Here is a 16120-nt window from a genome sequence, read left to right on the forward strand (position 1 = left end):
ATTAAAATCCCTATTTAAAAAGTCATAAACTTAAAGTTTATTTAAGTTCTTGAACAAATAATTCCATTCAGAGCAACTGTATTATTTTCTTGATAATAATAATGCGATGTACTGCTTAAGATAAACTAAATACTGATAAGAATTACGTGAAGATGGAGCGTAAAAATCCCAAGATTTAGTTTTTCTGTTATTGTCTTTGTCGTTAAAGTACGAAAGAAAAAAAATAAGGTCGATACGACTACAATGGGGGATAATCCATGCACCTGCATATTCTCAGTCCTAATCCTTGGCAGCCATCGTCAAAAACCTTAAGCTTTTGCTCTGATTCATACACGAGCTATTCTCAGCTCAGGGAATAAGAAATATTATACGAATACAACTAGACGGATCATAATTTTAAATCTTCAAGGTATTTCCCGAGATTTTCTGTCCTTCGATAAGCTCATCATTGAAAAAATCCAGTAGACAACACATCGATGGGAAATTTACTCTAATACAAGGCTTCAACTAATGAGGGTAACTTTGTCCTTTAAACTTTGTTGTTGAACGAGTATTATTGTAGAATATAATAGAAAGAAGAAGGAGAATTGCTTGCTGTTGTACTTTACATTAGTACAGTACATCTACTATATTAGTGTCGAGCTTGGAATGTGATGCCAGAATATTATAAGAACAGAAACTTGTGCTTGTGTAAATTATCCTAGCGGACAGAACGGAGGTATCCAAGAACATCCCGCAATCCAAAGTGTTTTGAGTAATGCTAAAGTTGGAAGGCTGAACAAAATACTTTGGAATAATACCACTGCAATATATAGAGAAGTTCAGAAGACAGGTACTGTAATTAAGTATTTTTATATGTAAGCAATTTATAAAATTTTTGGATGAGTTTTTATATTAATAAAAATTTTTTTGAGGTAAGAAATAATCAAAAAGTAATATTATTTTTAGAAAGTCATTTATTTGGGAAAATTTAAAAATTTTTATTGGTCAAAATTAAAAATTAAAATTTTATAGTATGGATATTTTCGAATATTTAAAACTACCTCTCAATTTACTGTGCTATTAGTTAATAAAACGATCATGAAAGTGTCATTTTTTATTCAACGATCGATATTTCAACATCATATTTGTACAGCAATTATTAAAACTACAAATTGGCAATATTGAAGATAAATGAAGGTAAATGAATGAGTTAAATAACACCTAAAATTTCTATTAAATTTACTAATTAACTTACAGTGTATTACATGTATAATATAAATTATTAAAATTTTTGTCAGGAAAAAATGAGTTAAAACTTATCAAGTTTCTCAAATAAACGTTTCTCTGTGTATACATGTAAACGCAAGTGAATTCAACAAGTTTTAAATCAATAGACCGCTTTACATCAAGATCCGCAAGTCTTAGATGTGGAAATAAATTTATAAAATCTAGAATAAAAGCTTGCGAAAACGTTTTTAAAAGCCGTCGGCAGTCGGTAGAATGCTTCACCCATTTATTTTATATTGGAGTTTGGAGTAAGTACTCTGGAAGAATTTATATGACGTAGACTTTATACTTTTTCGCAATAGTACACCATTTACTGGATACATGAGCTTCTGGAAGCATATTGGCGCAAACGCCTCTCAATTGCCTACACGCATAAAAATTCTACATGCGTCTGTGCACCAATAATAGCTAACACCAACCACCTAGCAGGTATACATATATCAAATCATATAAAATAAAAATAAAAAAAAAAAAATAAAAAAAACAATCCTAAATATAAAACTTTATTTATATTTTTTCCAGCGTCAGTATGTCTAAGTCACGTGGTAGCAGTCTTCGTGATCTCGTGCCATATTTCTGCGTTCTTCGTATCAAGCTTTCTGCTTGGTATATTGGTATATGCTTATGGTTCCATAGTTTTGCTGGGATAAGCCCTTTTACTCTTTTTTTATCCCTACCAGCGAGTATAGGAACACGATAGAGGCAGGACCTCAGGCGTAACGGAGAAATCGTGCGTTGAATTCAAAGGAGAATCGACACGAGTATGTTGCTGTTCTTTATACGTATAATATATAATATATATACCTAAATATATGTAAAATGTAAAAAGGTGTAGGTAGCCGCCATGACGGTGTGTAATATCGCGACGGCGCACTCTGCACTCGGTTGCGCCGTTATCTCGGCACCATCTAGCCGGGCTAAAAGCTTCTCCCCATCAACCCCTCCTGTACTCTCCTCATCTTGTCCATTCTCTCTTTATATATACACATCTATATATCTCGATACTTTTCTTTTCTTCACTCTTCCTCACAACTCTATCCATGTTATTATATTTTCTGTCTCTATTTATTATTGATAATGATGAAGGCTACGAATGTTGGATATATTTCTTCGAATTCCTATTTCTCATCATCATCATCATCATCATCATCTTCGATATCTTATTCTTCAGGGCTACAGGCTATTATGCCTCTCATCTTCATTTTTTACACTTTTATTCTAATGTCAAGAGTCCTAATTGTTATTTAGAAGCAGCCTAAAACTGGTTAACACGATGTTTAACTTGCTGCTGATATTTTGTTCTTTTAAAATAAGGTGGCTGAGCTTCTGAATAAAATTTACTGTTTTTTGTTTCCGTTTGTCTTATTTATTTATATTATGGTGGAAATTTACTTGAAAGTATATATATAAATTATATGTATTTATTATATTATAAAGCAAGTAATGATGATAAATTTATCCTAGAATGTCTTTTAAGCTACATAGTCTTCTTGTGAAATAAACATTTTTTTGAGGTAAGAAAATTCTGTTAAAAATAATTATAGTCTTCTTGAATTAAGAAAATTTATTCTTTTTTTTTTCTAGACGATTTGAGATGTGTGTGTATTTATTTTGTACACTGAAAAAAAATTTATTTTGAATCAAGATGAAAATTCTTGAACCAAGAAAATAATTTTGAAAAGTTTCATTGTCTTGAATCAAGAAGAAAAATTCTTGAATCTAGTAAAATTTACTTAACCCAATTGAATCTAGTAAAATTTACTTAATTGTTAAGCCCAGAAAAATTTCTTAGTTTAAGAATTTTTCTATTAAAATCAAGAAAATAAAGTTCTTCAAAATTATTTACTTGATTCAAGCAAATTTTTTTTTCTGTGTATAATATAATTTATAGGATTAAAAAAATTCCTGGAACAGAGTCAGGGCATTTTGAATCTTGACTTGTTACTCCAATGGCATATTTAAAGGGTGTGAGCCTGCCTGGGAAGGCCTTCAGGATCAATACGATTCATCCGCGCAAGTCTGCGAGCCTACTCCTACATTTATACGAATGTTTATGTATTTTTTCTTCTTCATTATCATTATCGTGATCATCATTATCACCATTATTATCAATATTCTGCACATGATGTAGAAAGTAATAAAAATCAGATGTTAATCTAATCTCCATGTTATATGAGGAATTAATATTCAACGTTTGACGTATTTGGGTCTGTTGAAGTTGAAAATTTACAATAAAAAGAGGAAATAAGAGGAGTATTTAATTCAAGCTATGTATTAATTTCGAGCAACAGTTTGACGTTGACAATTATTTAAATAAAAAATTACTGTATTATTCATATATATATATATATATATATATATATATATATATATATATATATATATATATATATATATATATATATTTTTAGTGATATGTCAGAATGAAAGTCAGTTAGCTGACGTAGTGGTGTTTGAAAACGATTTTATTTTCATCTTTTGAGAGGCAACACAAATCGAGAATAAAGAATTTAATATAATAAGAATATATATTAAGTATAAAAAGAGTAAGAGCAAGAAGTTGAGATAAGGTAGTATAGTAGGCGAGAGAATATATATATTATTAATATTATTATGTATAAAAGGAAGACAAGAATGCGGCGTGAATCTTTGATCTGCTGACGAACTCGCTCCTCGCGTTATTCAAGTCCAAAAGTCCAACGAGTAAAGCGACTACAAGCCGACGTGAACACCTGCATTTAGCGTCTTCAGGGTTAGTTTTAAGAGACATGTCTTGACAGAATCTCTAATACAATGTGTCTATTTAACTCGAGATATGTCTTACCGAAGGATCAAGCCTCCATTTTATTTTTTACAATTCAGAACGATAGATTGAAACTTTGAGATTTTTTATTCATGACTTTAGATTATAAAAATTTACTTTATTATTGTTATTATTACATAAAAAATATATTTATTTAAATTATGTAAAATACTGAGCAAATAAATCTATCAGTATTTATATATTTTATAGAAATACTTATTTTTATATCCATTTTTTATCATATCTACTCAAGCTAATGGAAATCAATTTATAATTTATAAAAGTTCTTAATATTTTATCCTTTTTAATAGTAATTTTTAATAATTCATAGGTTATTTAATATTAAAATTATTTATTATTATTAAAATCTTTAAAAATAAAGAAGAAATGTTTATTCAGAAGAAAAAATCATGAAGTAAAAACAATTTCTTCTGGATTAATAATTATATACTTCGTTATTTAAAGTATTGAGTGTAAAAATTCAATTAATTCAAAAATAAGTTAATAAAAATTTTAAATAATTTTTAAAGTATTAAAATTATATTTGTAAGTATTAAATAAAATAATTATCGAGTATTAATATTAAATGATACAATAAAATTATGTTTGTTCAACAGATTGAAATATTCAAAAATAGAGTTGATGAGCCGAAAAATTTGCCTTGTCATTGGGCGTAGGGCTGTCCTGCGGTCGTGTAAGACAAAAAGTAAAACAAAGGTGATGTGTAGGGAGCGTTAAAAGAAGGTCTGGAATAAAAGAAAAGAATAAGATAAGAAGAAGAAGAAGAAACGAGTGGAGTTAAATAAAATAAAAAGAAAGCTGTAAAATTCAGTGCGGTCAAAAGCTCAGAGAAGATCCAGTAGCTGATTCGTGGGCATTGAATCATGCCCTGTAGCCTGTCATTATAAACGGGCCGAAGCGAGACCACTTAGGGAATAAAGGAGAGAGTGTATACATCTGAGAGATCCATGTGGACCACACCTCCATTTCGCATCTTTATACTCTTTTACTTCTCTCCGGAGTCTTCTGAGTTAGAGGTCTACCTCTGGATTTATATATCTATAACCATTTCATCTGAGAGAAAAAATAAATACGGCCAGTTGAAAAACCCAAAGATGGTAAAAAAAGTTAAAGAGCATACACCGATTTCTGTTCTGTTTTTTAAATCTTCCAATAAAAACGAAACGAGGAGAGTCATCGTCAAGCATATAATATTTTACAAAAACCAAAAATCACATGACCATTTTTGCTGACTTTTTTTATGATTTCTCATAAAAATCTATATGTACTATACTCTCTACTCAGCTCATCGCGCTGTTTACTTCGGACTGTCAATATTTGTTCTTGTTTCTACCGTTGACCATTTAAAGGTCATCCGGGATTTTTTTTTCTCTCGCATTGTGAAAACTATTATTAAAATGAGATCTGAAATCCAAATATCAAGACTTGAGCGCTTGTTTTATTCTTAGAACAATCAGGTAAATAAATTAATGAAATAATATTCAAATTATCTAAAAAAAAAAAAATGCCGAAATGGAAGTAGATTTTAGTTTGAATTAATTTACAGTAATTTAAAGAATGGAAAAATTATTGACTTGAATAAAAAAAAGTTATAATTAAAAACAAAAATTGAAAAGTAAAATTTTATTCAATCACCACATAGATTTGGTGATTTTAGGCTGATGTTAATAGTAATTTATGCAAATTAAAGCTCATTTAATAGGCTTTAATATGAAATTTACAGAAAGGCAATAACTTGTCCTAATCAAAAGTTGTAATTTCTGAATTTATTGCACGGTAAAAAATTTTGCGTCATTTCTTCAAAAAATTGAGTGTTAAAAATTTTTGTGTCAAATATTTAACACTTTTATGTGTGAATTTAGAATTTATTGTGTAAATTAACACAAAAAAGTGTTAAATATTTAACATAAAAATTTTTCAGACAGAAATTTCTGCTGTATGGCGATTTAGCTGATTTTCGAATTTGATCTTCGTAATTGTATTGTAAGTTTAAGTATGTTGAATTTTATTAAGACACCTTACGAATTGTAGACGCTATTGTCATGATAAGCCGCGTTATATCGTATGAAGATTTAACTATTTAAAAACATATATAGGCTAAAAGACCCCATTACTGACACTTTCTTTGATTTTGGTACACAGTAAAAAATTTTGCGTCAATACGTCAAAAAATTTTGTGTTAATTATTTAATACTTTTTTGTGTTAATCTAAGACAGTAAATGTTAACTTGATACATAAAAGTGTTAAATATTTAACACAAAATTTTTTTGCCGCAATGACGCAAATTTTTTTACTGTGCACTTATACAATAATTAAAATATTTAATTAAATTAATTTCAATCTATATATATATATATATATATATATAGGAGACTTTCTATAGATATAGTCACTCATCACGTTATCTCTGAAATTATAAGACCTAGAGACTTAAAATTTGGCAGGAATATTTCTCTCACCGAGTAGAGGTCAGCTAAGAACGGATTTTACGAAATTCCACCCACAAGGGGGGTTGCGGGGGCGTTGACAATGAAAAATCCCCGTTTTTAAACTAAAGCTCCTATTGACTTCAAATTTGGTAGGAATCTTCTGTAAGAAATGTAGAAATAATCTATCAATGAATTTTATGATATCTCACCCCACAGAGGGTTGCGGGGGTAGGTATTAACAATGAAAATTTTTAATTTTCAAGCTATAGCTCCTATAGACTCCAAATTTAATAGGAGTCGTCTACATGTGATACAAAAATAATCTAAGAACGGATTTTACACCGAATCACCTCCAATAAAGATCGCGGGGGTGGGTGTTAACAATAAAAAATCTTAATTTTTAAACTATAGCTTTAAAAAGCTGCAAATTTGAAAAGGATCTTTTGTTTGTCATGTAGAGATCATCTCAATACGGATTTCAATAAATTCTACTTCCGATTCGATGGAATGTGAAACCTGTGCAAGTCAAAATAATACTCCAATTTAATTTCAAGTCTAAATCTAAAACTATAATTCTATAAAGTGCCCAGTGGAGCGGGTGGGCAATAGCTAGTAATGAATATATTATTTCTAATCTTTAAGACTTTAAGATCAAAAAAATGTTTATTTCAAGTAGAACATTTTTTATTGAAAGAAAAAGTGCCACTAATGGGATTTTTTACCTTATACAGTCGAGTTGCGTTATGAGCCCGGCTAGTTGTCTTCTTCTTCTAACCAGACTTGCCTTAATAAGAGAGTGACATTAAGAGGGCTTATCACGCGACTCGACTGTATATAAACTTCTTGACCAGTGGTATTAAACAAATGCAATTTCTATAAAATCTACTAAAAATTATGGAATTAATTATAAAATTTTTTTTCAGGCAAGAAGAAAAGCTTGAAGGCATTAAAAATTAAAAAAAAAAAGTCAGTCAATTAGAGTGATGAATCCCAAGGGTGCCAGGATTTTATTATACGTTTCACAGTCATTGTCACACCCTAAATAATTTAAAAACCTTAATATACACATTGTACTTATTATGATTATGATTTTTATTATAACAGGAGTGAGCATGTAGAACGCACGGATGCGTCGAATAATTTAAATAAATGTTCAGTGTGGAAGGAACGTGACGCTAGTGAATGCCAAGTCAATGCTTATATCGCGTGCATGAATGACTAATTGACCGCAGCCCGAGTAACGCGAGGGGGTGATCACGATCAACGGCCACGGAACAGGGGGTGGCTGTCAATTGAAAGGTATATACACACACACACACATGTATGCAAGTATATAATAATAATAATAATAATAATATACATACATATATATGATAAAGAAATCTAAACGGGTACGAGCTAATGTCACGCAAAACACTATATTATCATTAACCATAGCATATATGTAATAAACAGCCGGCAATGCCTTTTTAACTTTTTGACTTAAATTTTTTTTACCCGCGAAACAAAAACATTTATCAGCTCTAATAGTCAGATAAGATTGTGCTATGAAATGCTAATACATTGTTGCCTTTATCTGTGAAACGTACATACATGTTTTTTTATTTTATTCTATATACTGTGCTGTACAGTACTCTATTTCAAGTGCACACGGGAAAAAAAAAAGCCACGGACACAAGCAACCATCAGCGAATGAAAATATAAGGTTGATATGCTATGCGAGAGGAAGAGGGATCAAGAGAACGAGAAAGAGAGAGTCATTTTAACGTAAACATTGCACGAGTTGTTCATTATCACATTACACAGTATATACCTTTCTCTTGCTATGCATTTATTTTTAAAACTGGCACGTGCCAGCATACACTGCGTTTATCTTCATATTGATGTACCAACTGTTAATATTTATAGTTTGTGAAAAAGCCAATTCCATCAGCTTATCATCAAAATATAAAAGCCTGATTTTATATTTTTTATTTGTTTAAAAATTACTTCTAAATATTTTTGTCTTTAACTGATATTTCATTAAAATTCAAAATTTAGATTACACAGCAAAAAATTTTGCGTCATTGCGTCAAAAAATTTTGTGTTAAATATTTAACACTTTGGTGTATAAATTTAACATTTGCTGTGTTGAATTAACACAAAAAAGTGTTAAATATTTAACATAAAAATTTTTAACACAAAATTTCTTGATGCATTGATGCAAAATTTTTTACTGTGTAACTTGGAAACTGTCGTTTCTAAACAGCCACTAAAAATTAAGATATTGGCGAAGAAAATCTCATTATCTTAAAAATTGTTTTATATATATTTTTAGAAACTATTTAATTTACAAAAAATTTTTTAAATAACATTAGTTGTAAGCATTGTGTTTAGAGTAAAAAATTTTTTGTCATCGCGTCAAAAAATTTTGTGTTAAAAATTTTTATGTTAAATATTTAACACTTTTATGTCTAAATTTAACACTTCTTTGTGTTAATTTAACACAATAAATTAAATTAATACAAAATTGAATATAAAACTTTTTAATACAAAATTTTTTTGACTCACCGACGTAAAATTTTTTACTGTGTTCTTTAATTTTCTAAATTTTTAGAGTTTCATAATTTAGATTAAATCGAAAACTTATGTTTCCAAACAACCACCTTAAATTTGGACATATTGATAAATAAAATCTTGTAATTAAAGAAACTGTTATCTGATAAATATTGGAGAAACTATTTTCTTAACAAAACAAATTTTCGAAGAAAATTAGTTTTAAAAAGTTTTAGATTAATTATTAAGTTACATATTATTTAATAAAAACTAGGTTTTATTTATTAGGAAAATCTACTTCCACTTCGGCTGTCGAATGGCCTTTTTTTTTTTTTCATTTTTAATCAAGATTATATTTATACCGATACAGATCAAGGGAAGAAATTCTTCAAGATTTATCAGATAATAATTTAAATACATTGTAAAGTTTTATTATTTAAAATTTTTTATGAAAATTGATGTTAATAGAATAATAAAATGTAATTTTATAATTAGTTAGCATTTCACTGTTACAAAATAATTTATGCTGTTTAATACATATAATATTAAAAATGTATTTTTAAATTGATTTATAGTTTACAGGTTGTCGGTGGTGATGCTGATGGAGTATAGAAGACATTAAAATTAAACATAAAAGTATAAAATTAAATATAGCGAATGGTTTAAATATTTACAAAATTTAATATATTATTAAAGTAACTCATCTTCATGGTATATAAACAAATATAAGAAAATAATAAATAGTCTAAAAGCGCGTGAGTATAAATAATATTTTAAAAATAAGTCCATAAAACTTTTCAATCAATATTAAAGATAAAATAAAAAACGTTAGTTATTTTTAGAAATAAAATAAAAAATTTGATATCTGGTGAACCTAAAAATAAAGAAGCAGCTTGTTATATCATCCGCCGGCCCATGCTTCAAGATGATCGTACATCAAGTAGAAATAGCTAGCACACGACACAGACGAAGATATAATAACTCTGGAGGTCGAGTGAGTTAAAGTTAAAAGTAATATCGTCGAAGAGTAGTACGTAACGCCAGAGCAGAGGAAAGCAGTTTAGTTAATTTAACTGAATGTAAGAAAAAATATTGAGTCGAGGAAGAGAATGAGGAAGAGCATGATGTACTCTGGGGCACGTGAGTTAGCCAACAGCTGGCCACTTCGACCATATGGCTTTCGAGTATCTAAGCAGCAAGCTAACTCACCTCTATAATAAAATAAGTAGCTCCCTTGTAAGCCACCCCCGCGCATCCGATAACAGAGATTCTCACGGCGATAACCAGCTATCTTGCTTGCTCTTATTTATAGTTTAGTTTTAGCTTTGTTGGATAATATGCCGAGCAGGATGAAACATTAAATCCGTACGCAAAACGCCCCTCAGCTTACCCATCAGATCTCTAGATCTTTGATGCGTGTGTCCCCTTTTATTTGGTATTATATTAGTATACATATTGCTGATATGTGTCGATACGTATAATTTTACGCTACGAGCTACGAATTAGTTTACTGCTTATTTATATTTAATTATTTGCGTTATTAATGCCAAAAGGGCGTAGAAAAAAAATTTTTTTTTCCTCAAGCTAACTTAAAAATATTTATAACATTTAGATCTGTAAGAAAAGTAGATAAAAAAAATTTTTTTTGCATACAAAGACAAAAAATTTTAAAACCAAAAGGGCATATCATTTTTTTAAATCATAATTAATTATTAGCCTTAAAAAAAAAAAAGTTATAACATTTTCAACTTATTTTATTTAAAAAAGAAAAAAAAATGGATTTGAATAAAAAAAAACCAAAATAACAGTAAAATTCTATTTGAAGAAAAATGGATTTGACTCAATTACAAAATTTTCATTTCTATTGACCCAATAATCATGTCTTCACTGATAAAGTATAATAAATTATATTTAATTGTACAAATTACAAAATCATATTAGATTAAAGTATTTTTTCAGAATTTAGATTTACAAGCCATATATATTTATTATTTTTTACTTTCAGAAGCAAAAGATAATTATAATAGAGACGACATCGGAATAGCGCCTAGCTAAATTGATATTTTAGTTTCTTCTTTAATCAAATACACAGTAAAAAATTTTGAGTCATTCCGTCAAAAAATTTTGTGTTAAACTTTTAACACTTTTATGTGCCAATTTAACATTTATTGTGTTAAATTAACACAAAAAAAATTTTTTACTGTGTACATATTTTCTTCAAATAAAATGAGTAGAAGAGACGTTATTTTTACCAGTGTTATAACTTTTCTTTTTTTTTTAAGGCTAATAATTAATTGTGATTAAAAAAAATGTTACGTCCTTTTGATTTTAGAATTTTTTTTTTCTTAGAGCCAAAAAGGCGTATAAAAAAAAATTTTTATTCACTTTTCTTACAGATCTAAATGTTATAAACATTTTTAAGTTAGTTTGGGATTAGTAACGCGAATTAAATTATTCAAAATAACACAATTTTTATTTTTTTTATTTTTGATGAAAATATCTTTTAATAATTCTACTTTACATTATTGCAGGCATAAATACTAAAGAAAACGACGGTACGAATTAAATGAGGGAATAAATCAAAGAAGAAACCGGACGCAGCTTTAATCGGTATCGGAAGGGTCAATTAAATTTTCATCATGACTTTTATGTTCCGACAATCGCGAGCTGGCAATGCTCGTACGAGAAATAAATAATAATGGAATATATATTTTCCAGTGCAGCACAATAGCTATAAACTTCGCAAGCTGTTTCTTTCATTTCAATCTGGTTGTTATATATAAACTCAATGACACACAAGACAACAGAACAGAAAATTAAATTTTATTTGTATCTTGTATCTTGTATTGTCACGGAGCGGTCACTTTATTTCTATAAATCCCAAGCGGAAGTTCCAGTAGCATCCGGCCACGCGACATCGCTCTGTTAATTCATTATCTTCCACATAATGTCGGTATTATTTTTTTTATTAATATTAAATACATTTTTGGACTGCTAATAACAGATTTAAATGTTAAATGTTAAACTGAATTTTTTTTTTCCGAGTAAAAGCTATTATATTGAAAAGCGGGTTAATGATTAATTGAAGAGGAAAAATTAGATTGGAGTAAAAAAATTTGTCAATAAGAATATGGAAGAGAGAAGCTATTGCTCTCAAGGGTCAGCTAAAATAGTTAATCACAATATAAATAAAACTGACAAATAAAAAAGTTGAGCTGAAGAACAAACTCATCTAGACTTCCACGTCAGACGAAAATAATAATAATTAAGGGGTGAGATACGTTATATAGAGAACATAACAGTCGACTTTTGGCTGCCGTCAAATAATGTATCCGCGACTTTTCTATCCGCGGTCACGTGTATGACTCGCATAAAATTCATTGTCGCTGGCACGTGACTTCCAATCAACTTATATTGTTGCCGACGGCGGTACACGATCCATGCATGCATGACTTTTTGGTGCACCGCACTACGCTCTTGGGAAGTGTCAAGTTATATGAAAAATAGCAATAGTCTCATGAGACCTCAAAATTATTTTTATTATTTATTTATTTATTTTTATATTAAAAATTAAATTAATAATTATTGAACATTATTTTATTTTAGACAAAATAACAATCTTAATTTCCGATAAAATTAACTTACTTAAAACATAACTCTAGATTCATAACACACAATGGATGGAATAATTTTCGATTTAGAAATTTAAATAATTATCGATTACGAACATTACAATTAGACTCAGAGAAAAAAATTTCTTGACTGGAGAACAAAATTCTTCGCTCAAGAAAATTTTCAGGTGCCTGAGGAAGACCGAAGTTGTGTTATTGGAGATAATTTTTTCTTAATTCAAATTATCATAAATACTTGATACAATAAATTTTTATATTTGATCAAGATTTTTAGATACTTTAGAGAAGCAGTGTGACCTACTTCAGCTTAGATAAAAAATTTCTCATCTTGAAAAAATTTTTCTCTTGAATATTTGATACCCATTTTATACTATTTTGGCGTACAATTATACATATTGAATGAAAAAAAATGATTCAATATTATTTGATCTTCCCATTTGACATTTAATCAATAATAATATTTATAAAAATTTACCATCGAGATATTTAATTATTTGGTTAATTATTTAATTAATTATTTACTTCTATCAAGAACTAAATTTTTTGGAGCAAGAGGCTGAATTTTCTCAAAACAAGATGATTTTCTTGACTTAAATAAATTTTTTTGGATCAATATACGTATTTCTTAAAGCAAGAGAATTAATTTTGTTGGAATAAGTGAAATTTTTCGTGTCAAAAAAAAAATTTTTTTTCTCGTTCAAGAAAATAATTAGGAAGAAAAATATTTTCTTGGCTCAAGTGAACTTTTTATTCTGTGTAGTAATAAAAATTTGATAATTATTAATTACCAAAATTAAAATTTTTTTCCATAGGTTCCAAAAAGAGTAAACGATAATAAAACAAGCCTGTGAATTTTATTTTTGACAATTAACCATTTTAAAAGGCTATTGTCAATTGTGCATTGAACAGCAGTAGCAAACTTTAAACTGAAAACTGAAAACTGACAAATGACACGTGGCGTAGTTGGACGGCACGCGACGCCTAATTGACGTTACCGTGACGTCACGTGTCGATTTGCACGGATACGGATGTAACCCTGGCGATAAACTTACATTTATACGGAAATGTGTTCCACATCTTTTCACATTTTATTATTTTTTTTTTTTTTTGCGATACAATATTGGTGGTGTTATTACCACTAATATCTAACATCTTGCATAAAACCAACCAAACCCACCGAGGTACTTAGTGGTTGCCATAAAATTTTTTTTCATTATCATCTATTGAGTTTTTTCCTACTTTTCGCACAGCAAACTTATCTTACACGATCGGCATGCTATTTCTTCTTTCTGTCTATGAACAGAATTCTCTTTTTATATATTTTATATACGAACCAGGGGTTCTTGTTTGTGTTCCGGCGATGCTTGGATGGAGACGGTTTCCGGTTAAACGCGTGCTTGGTGAATAATTAGCTGATTGTCCTGTCACCATCCCCGGAACTTTATTATCAATATTTTCGTTATTCGTTCCCGAACCACACCCACTGCGGTCGTTTACTTTTTGCGCTTTTTTTATTCCTTATACACATTACACATTAGATGGAAGAGGGTGGGCGCCATCGATAATGTGTTATAAAGAAAAACATAAATGGTCATACGGAAAATCAATGTTAGCTTTATTCTTTATTCTTTACTCTCCTATTTTTGTGATTTCCATCTTTTATATTTGTCATAGTCGCTTACCCGTCACCAAATCAATCGATTATTATCTTCGAGCCATTAGCAAGATTACTGATTAATGATTAAATACCTCGCTTGCTTGATTTTCTGGGGTATGAATTATCTAAATACTCACATATATATCGCATAGATAGAATATAAATGAAAATACATATGTTCCAAGTCATAGAGCCTATATATACGTTCCATATATTTTTTTATGACTATTTTTCATCTTTTCAGTGAAAAATCTCAAACAAGAAACTTTAAGCTGTGAAATATTATTTTTTACTTGGATAAAATCCGTTTTTACTGAGATTAAAGTCAGTATTATTATAAATTAAGTGATAAATAAATAATTAAAAAATTAACTTATTTTAAGATGAAAAAATTTTGATCTAAAAAATTATTTGGAAGAGTTTTATTGTTTTTAAATTAAAAAAAAAATTTTTTAACTAAGTCATATTTATTTAAGACCGTAAAAATTTCTTAATTCAATTTTTCTGTCAAGATAATAACATTCTTTAAAATTTATTTTTTTTTTGTTTAAGAATTATACACGCAAAAAAGAAAAAGGGAAAAATAACAGTTTCAGATCGTAATTATTATAGATTTTGTAATAATTACATTGTAAAATGTAAATATTACATTGAAAGCTCTAAAAATTAACATTCAAAGTTTGAATTTACAAAAATGTTATTTCAAACTGCTATTTTTCTAATTTTTTAAACAAAGTGACACTTATTACTATTTATAATGCAATTTTTACATTTTTCTTTTTTGCGTATACACTTGAAAGAAATTTTTTTGCAATGTAGAGTTTCGGAACTTTTGTCAATCCTAAATTTTCTTCAGTAGTGCATTTCAATATCATGTTTATTTAAAAGTGTAATTACTTTATTTTTAAGAATGAAAATAATAATATTTTTACCATTACTTAAAAAATGATATAAAATGCTATACAGATCAAAAAATGTTCTTGAATCATGTAAATAATTTTGATCTCTAAAAAATCTTAAACCAAGAAATTTTTCTTGGCTTAGGTAAATTTTACTTGATTCAAGAAAATTAAACTTCCCAAAATTATTTTCTTGGTTCAAGAATTTTTCTCTTGATTCAAGTTAATTACTTTTTCTGTGTACAAAAAATTTTTGATTTAATACTTTTTAGGATGAAAGTAATTATTATTAATAATGAAGTTTTTTGATAAATTACAGATTTACTTAATTATTAAGTGAAAATTCAGAAAAAGTTCATAGAAGTAAAATAAAAAAAAAATATTTCATGATTTTTCGTGATTAATTAACAAGAAAATTGACGATTATTATGCAGACAATATAGTACACAAAAAGAAAGAAAGTCTTGAGTCAAGCGTAAATTTTCTTAAATCAAGAAAATTTTAAGGAAAATTGAAAATTTCTTGAACGAAATTAAATTTTTTTAAGCCAAGAAAATTTATTTTTGCTCCAAAAATAACTTCGGTCTTACTTACAATTTTCTTGGTTCAAGAAATTTTTTTTTTCTATGTACAAAAGTAAGAGTCTAAAACAATCTATGAAGAATCCCACGCTTGAATTTGAACTCTTCACCCTGCTCCTGGCAGCCAGTAGAATTGAACGGAACTTGGTACGCGTTACACCACATAATATGTCACGCTATTATTATACCAATAATGCACCCTTCAATACCACCCCCGCGTGATAGTTTATATGTAACAGTATCTGTATCTCTACTAATACCTATACCAAATAAATTTATATTTATTTCTTCTT

At 28.4% G+C, this 16120-nt stretch overlaps 1 long non-coding RNA gene across 1 annotated transcript; it reads left to right on the forward strand.

Moving 5' to 3' along the window:
• Positions 1–618: 618 nt before the first annotated feature.
• LOC141530140 (uncharacterized) lies at positions 619–2691 on the forward strand. The gene is made up of 4 exons (XR_012479714.1): positions 619–832; positions 949–1179; positions 1281–1698; positions 1792–2691. It is a non-coding gene; the product is annotated as an uncharacterized LOC141530140 (long non-coding RNA).
• The last annotated feature ends 13429 nt before the right edge of the window (positions 2692–16120 follow it).

This window comes from Cotesia typhae, unplaced genomic scaffold, assembly GCF_013202065.1.
Source record: "Cotesia typhae breed Kobodo isofemale line unplaced genomic scaffold, CoteBio_Ctyphae contig_119, whole genome shotgun sequence".
NCBI lineage: Eukaryota > Metazoa > Arthropoda > Insecta > Hymenoptera > Braconidae > Cotesia > Cotesia typhae.